The sequence below is a fragment of the Equus asinus genome, unplaced genomic scaffold (genome assembly GCF_041296235.1).
Source record: "Equus asinus isolate D_3611 breed Donkey unplaced genomic scaffold, EquAss-T2T_v2 contig_2, whole genome shotgun sequence".
Classification (NCBI taxonomy): Eukaryota; Metazoa; Chordata; class Mammalia; order Perissodactyla; family Equidae; genus Equus; species Equus asinus.
Window position 1 is genome coordinate 365,231 of NW_027224849.1, and position 6,355 is coordinate 371,585.

General features: G+C 43.8%; 1 pseudogene; it reads right to left on the minus strand.

The window, feature by feature from the left end:
- LOC139043312 (centromere-associated protein E-like) overlaps positions 1 to 336 on the minus strand; it is an 80,023-nt pseudogene extending 79,687 nt beyond the window's left edge.
- Between the last annotated feature and the right edge of the window lie 6,019 nt (positions 337 to 6,355).

A 6,355-nucleotide genomic window follows, 5' to 3' on the forward strand; every position in this document is an offset into this window, starting at 1 on the left:
ATATCAGGCTCGCAGCGTCCTGAACGCTGAGCCAGCCGCCGCCGGAGCGAAGCCTGGGCGCAGCGAGCAGCCTGGGCCTCGCGCCCCGGGACACCGGGCGGCCGGGCCAGCGGCCAGCGCGCAGGGAGCCGGCTGCGCAGCGTCGAGAGAAGCCCCGGCCGGCCCGTCTCTCGCCCGGGCCGGGACCGCGCACCAAGGGCGAGCGGCCGAGCTGCCGACGGCCTACCTGATGTTGAGCGGCCGCAGGCGCACGCACACGGCCACCGCCGCCTCCTCCTCCATCCCGCCGAGCGCCGGCCGGCTCGACGCCGGCGCAGCCTTAAAGGTCAAAATTTCCGCGACGCCGCGTCTGATTGGGCGGCGGCCCCGTGGCGTCACGCGTCGTCCCCTGCGTCCCCGGACGCTCGCCGCGGGGGAGGCGCGTTTCCAGCGTCTGGAGCAGAGGCGGCCACGGGGCGCGGAGGGCGGCTGTCCTGGCGGCAGCGGAGACGACGGCCGTCTGCTGGAAGCCTCTGGAGGGCGGGCAGCCGGTACGAACGCCGTCCGTCGCCCATCCTTGAAGACTTCGCAATCGGTGGGAAAACACGGCAGAGAAATTTTTTTCCACAATCAAAAGAGAATTACCACCTTTAAGCAGTCATACTTTTTCCTGTTTTAATCTAAAACCCTTAAAACGACAAGAGTTGAAAGTTACTACCCAGCCCAGAAACAAAAGAATCTTGTGCTCCTTAGAAACTGTGAGTTTTAGGTTTTTCCTCTTTCTTTTTGTTTGAACTCCTGTTCCCATTGGCTGTAAGTTCCTAAAAGGTTGACTTAGGAAAAGAATTATTGAAGAGTGGAAAAACTCACTTAGTAATGAGCTCAAACTTTTATTAGCGAAAGTGGAAAAGTGATTCTGAATTCTTTCCCAGAAATAGTGCTTGGTTTTCCTTTGTTTTAAATATGTATCCCAGTAAAGTATTAACATTTTCTTTAGGCAATTTCATTTCCTTTCAGTCCTTTTCTTAGTTGATTTAAGAAGCATCAAGAATTATCTCCTTTCTCTCACCAAAAACATGACCTGCAGTTGCTAATAATTGTTCGTTGTTTAGGAGTAGAAAACACTATTGATTTAATAAAACTATTTTGGAAGGTAATTCGGCAATATCAAAAATTGGAAGGCGCATGTACCCTTTATGCGAGCAATTCTGCTTTTAAGAATGTATACATATATTTGAATGACTGTGCAAGGACATGTATATCAGGCTATCAGTTGCAGCATTGTTGACAGTAGCAAATGACTGAAAACACATTAAATGCCAATAAATATGTTAAGTGGTTGACATTGTCAAGGAAAATAATCCATAATCAATCTATAAATGAAAATTTGGGTGAGTTTATTCTGAGCTTAAATCTGAGGATTATAACCCAGGGCCTTTCTTCCCAAAGGAAGAAAGGGCACCAAAGAAGTGGGGTGCACAGAGTGGTTATATACCCCCAGAGAGGATGTTTCACATAGGATTGAAATGTCCCTTTTACCGTAGTCGCGAGACTGCTCTGTCCGCACAGCGATTGATGGAAACAGCAGGTAGGTCTTCTGTCTCAGTGAACGCAGCAGGGTGGCAGTCTGTTGTCTCCAGCTGAGTGGTCACAGGTGAGCTGGGTGGTCAAAGGTGAGTGCAGCAATCAGTTCCTAGCCTAAGGAAAGATGCTTATCCCTAAGGAAATGCCAATGTGGGGGGAAGTTGCACCTTTATCTCGAGGGCCTTTGTTCTTGCCACAGGAAATGTCTAAGCAGATATGCAATGCGTGCTCAACAGCCACAGTCAGGCCCTTTTGGAAAAAACAAGGTCAGGCCGAATTAGGTTTATACCAAATGGCTTGCTCATATACTCCAATATATCCTATTGCTTGCCATTTTTATTTGTCAAACACAAGCTGGGAATGTAGTCTCGCTTTCTGGTTGGAAAGAGGAGAGTGGATTTTGGTGGACTGCCATCAGCCTCTGCAACACTCTGACTACCTTAGATTTTCTCTGTAACCTAGGTTGCTTTTCCCTTCCTCTCATACATCTGTATTCTATTTGACACTCATCCATACTCAATTTTAGCAAGTTTCTTTTTTTATGAAGATGTCATAGACTTATTGAAGCTGAAAGGAACCTTAGAAATATTCTCATACAATTTTCTCATTTTGTGGATGGGACAATGGTGAATTACAAGATAAATGATTTTCTAGTGTGGCATAGCTTATAAATGGTGGAGTTGGACTGACCCAAGCCAGTACAGTTTCCATCTGCCACTGAACTCCTGTGTAACCATGACTAAAAGGAAAGGGACACTATGTCTGTAATCATTGCAGATAATTGTTGCAAGATTAAAGACTTGTGCTTTTGAAATTAAACACTGTTTATCTATTAAACAAAAATTACTCCTGTTGAAGGGGATGGAATGATATAAATATACATTGCAATTAATTTTATATGAAATTCATAAAGTAAGTGAGCACAGGTAAGTATTTCAAATTCATGTATATTTGTAATACCAGGAGCTCTCTGACCCCTAAAATTTGCACCATAATCAAGAACTGCCAAACACTATGTGAGGCCATGCCTCCCTCTGGAAGGACCACGGTGCCCTCTGCAGCTTTAGCAGAAATGAATACAGTTTGGGGGAAAAAATAATGAGAACACCAACATGCAAGTATGTGCAATTAACATGCCTCAGAAATTCACTTTACCTTCTTGAATTGAATGAAGATATTTATGTAAAGATCATATTTTAAGCAAAGTATACTACAGCCTGTATAGCAGGTACCTATTTATATAAAAAGATATGCAATACAGAAAAAGATACATATAGGTCCATATCTACAGATTAATTTGAGGGTAACACTCTAGGAAATGGCACAGTTGCCTTTGGCGAGACAAACTGGCACTCAGGGATCAGATGTGGGAATATTTACTTTTCACTGTGCTTCTTCTTGTACTACTTAAATTTTTTATCATATGCATGTATTAATCTTTCAGGCAAGAAAAAAGTTAATCAACAAAAATTTTAATTACCACTTAGAGCAATAGCTTGCATCCAAACTTCAAGCCTCCCTCTCCAGAAGTTCCATAACTGAAGTTCTTTAATCTGTTCAAAACAAGACAACAGGCCCAAAATGGAGTCACTTATACTAAGCCCCACGTCATCAAACCAAGACTTAACTTAATTACAGGTTCAGCTTTCCCAGAGAAGGAACTTTACACCAGTCAACCAGGAATCACCCCACCAGCACTAGTTAGGTAATCTGCCTGATAGGCCCCTTCCATCCTCTAAAGGAAAGTGACTTTTCAATAACTAATTTGCTTGCCTAGTATAACTTCCTTGTCCCCACTCCCTTCAGCCTATAAAGGTTTTTCATCTTGTACAGCCCCTCGGGGCTCCTTTCTATGTGCTACATTGGATGCTGCCCAATTCAAATTGATTTTTGCTCAAATAAACTCTTAAAATTTTTAAGTATCCCTAAGTTTGTCTTTTAACAGTTCTGTACCTGTTGACAGTCCTGGTGTTAAATGAGGGAACTGAGGGAGACCCTGAAGGTGCCTGCCCCCGAGAAATGAGCAACCAGGTGGGTGTGTGTGGAGCCCCTTGAGCTCACTGCTTTCTCGCTGCCTCTGGAGGTGGTTGTTAAGTCCTTCTGGGATCCTAGCTCTGCAGCTCTTGCATTATGAGTTTTCAAACTTTATTTGAACATTTCTTTTTCCAGACTGGGTCTGGAAACTTACGGGAGTCAGATTGGGTCCGACTTACAAGCTGGGCGGTACAGGGGCGGGGGAGGGGGTGGCTGGCCCTGTTGTCCAGTGGTTGGGTTCACGCCTCCGCTTTGGCAGCCCAGGGTTTCTCGGTTCTGATCCTGGGCACGGCGGTGGCACTGCTGGTAGGGCCATGCTGAGGTGGCGTCCCACATGCCACAGCTGGAGGGACCTGCAGCTGAAGGTATACAAGTATGTACCGGGGGGCTTTGGGAAGAAAAAGGGAAAATAAAATCTAAAAAAAAAAAAACCTGGGCTGGGTCTGGGTCTGGACTGGACGTGACTTAAGCTGGACTGGGTCCAGCGTGAGGCCTTGAGTGGATAAAATTTTCTTTCAAGGATGGGCAAGTAAGTTAACCTTGCCAAAGACAGTCTTGAATTATAGTGGCCATGGTGGAGAACTTTTAACCTAGCTAAGATTATCCATTTAGAAGATGCCCTGGTGAAAAAGGGGTCTCAGCCAAACACAAAACACGAAGAGGGAAAATTATTTTTCCTCCTCTACTGTGTCTGGTACCAGGATGAGGCCTGCTGGGACACCCCACTCGCTCCAGAGCCTGCAGACAGGATCCAGGAAAACTGGTAGAAGCTGCCAAAGGGTGAGAATTCTTACCAAAGTCACCCTCCAGATCTCTATCTGTGGTGCCTGGTTGAGAGAGGAAGGTAAAATTTCACATTATTCCTTCTATTCCAAACTCAGATTGGCAGGACAAAACATTTGTAAGAATTAGATCTTGACTGAAAGTATGAATCTGCTTTCAGGTACCCATTGGTTGTTGATCCTTTCCCTCCTAGGGATAACTATTGCCTTATTGTTTGTCTCCTTTAGTGGCCAGAGAAATTGGCCTGGCAATCATCGGGTTGTGGACCCCTACAATAAGGCAAGACAGAAATGTAGGTTGCACTCCATCTGCAGCTAGATATGGCTGGATAGAAATATGGGTTGCACCCCATCTGCAGCTAGATATGGCTGGACAGAAATGTGGGTTGCACCCCATCTGCAGCTGGACATGGCTGGACAGAAATGTGGGTTGCACTCCACTTGCAGCTGGGATTCTACCCACTGTTGCCAGCTCTCAGGGGAATTATTTCTTTCTTGCTTTGATTATCTTGGAGAGTGGCTCTGGATCCTGAGAAGGTAGTATCTTTTTTTCCTCTTTGAGGACACCTCTTGTGTCCATGGAGTTGTTCAGTACTGCCAGGAATATTTACTATTTGCCCTGGCTGAAATCTGACAAGATATTCAAAAGGATTTTTTTAAGTATCTCTATGGTCAAAAGTTGGCCCAATAAGAAGCTGATATTTAGAGCCTGATAGAAAACAATTTTTTTAGGCCTTCTCCCCTAAGCTAGAATGAAACTATATACCCAGAGGGAAAGAAGAACATTCTGAAATCTTTGTGGAAGAATTTACTAAAATATTCCAAAGACACACAGCTCTAACTCTAGAACATAGGGATCTTTTGTTTTCCATCTTAGTTGATGATCTTCTCCCTGATATAAAGAAGCAAACTGAGGATAATGTGCTTGGTAGATGGGGTCCCTCCTTGATATTAATCTGGTTGCAATCCCATTCTCTGAGAAATTAAAAACAACCATACTTGTCTTACAAATTGAGTCTTTACAAGAACAGAAATGTGGATCTAGAAACAATTCAAAGCCCATCTCTCTTTTTTACCAATCCAAAACCTCCGATATTCATCTCAGAAGGCTTGCAGATATTCTAAAGGATCTGGGCTTCAGAAACAAAAGTCCTTCTAAGTGGAACTTGTATTCTTTCTCTGTGCCTTTTGAAATGTAAATATTCTACCTGGTCTTCTCTAGGAACCAAGGTCATTCATATCAGAAGAAAGAAAAAGAAAAGGCAATTTTGAAAACTAGGCTTATTGAAAATCTCTTCCACAAATAATAGTAAAAAGCTTTAGCCATCTGAGCAGTTAATTTACTCCCTCTGCCAGAAACACAACTTGGATGAAACTGATTTTTTTATAAACTAGTGAGTCTTGCATTACCATACCTGTCTCTCAGCTAAAATTTTAAAATAAAAGCTAGGAGATCTTTGTTTGATCTGTTTGCGTGTTTATGTTTGTCTATGTATGTATGTTTTAAATCTGTATTTTTTTCTACCTCCAGATGGTATTAATGAGGGTTTTAGGCTGGTTAATTTTAAAACTGAAGATGAGAAGCAGGCTCCGAGGAGCAGGAGAGGAGTTTGCTTGCCCTTTGTTGGGAAACATTTACATTTGTAAGGGAAACCTCCATCTGTAAAGATGCCTCCTCTCTGTGTCAGGAAGAAGGCAGGATGGCCTTATCTCTGGGAACTCTTAATGGGGAAGGCAAGGACTTAAGTTGGTTACTGTTTGGCAACCTCATGTAACTGATTTAGGGTGGTGGCTTCTGGCCTTTACTGAATCCGATTTGATTCTTATCTAAAAGTTGTGGGACCACCCAATGGCCAGACCCCACCTGCACTGATAACATTTTAACTTTTTTACATGTTCTTTCCTTTGTCTTGTAAAGAGATGGCTCACATACCTATGCCTTAAATTTAGCCTTACTCTCCACCCATGTTTGTAGC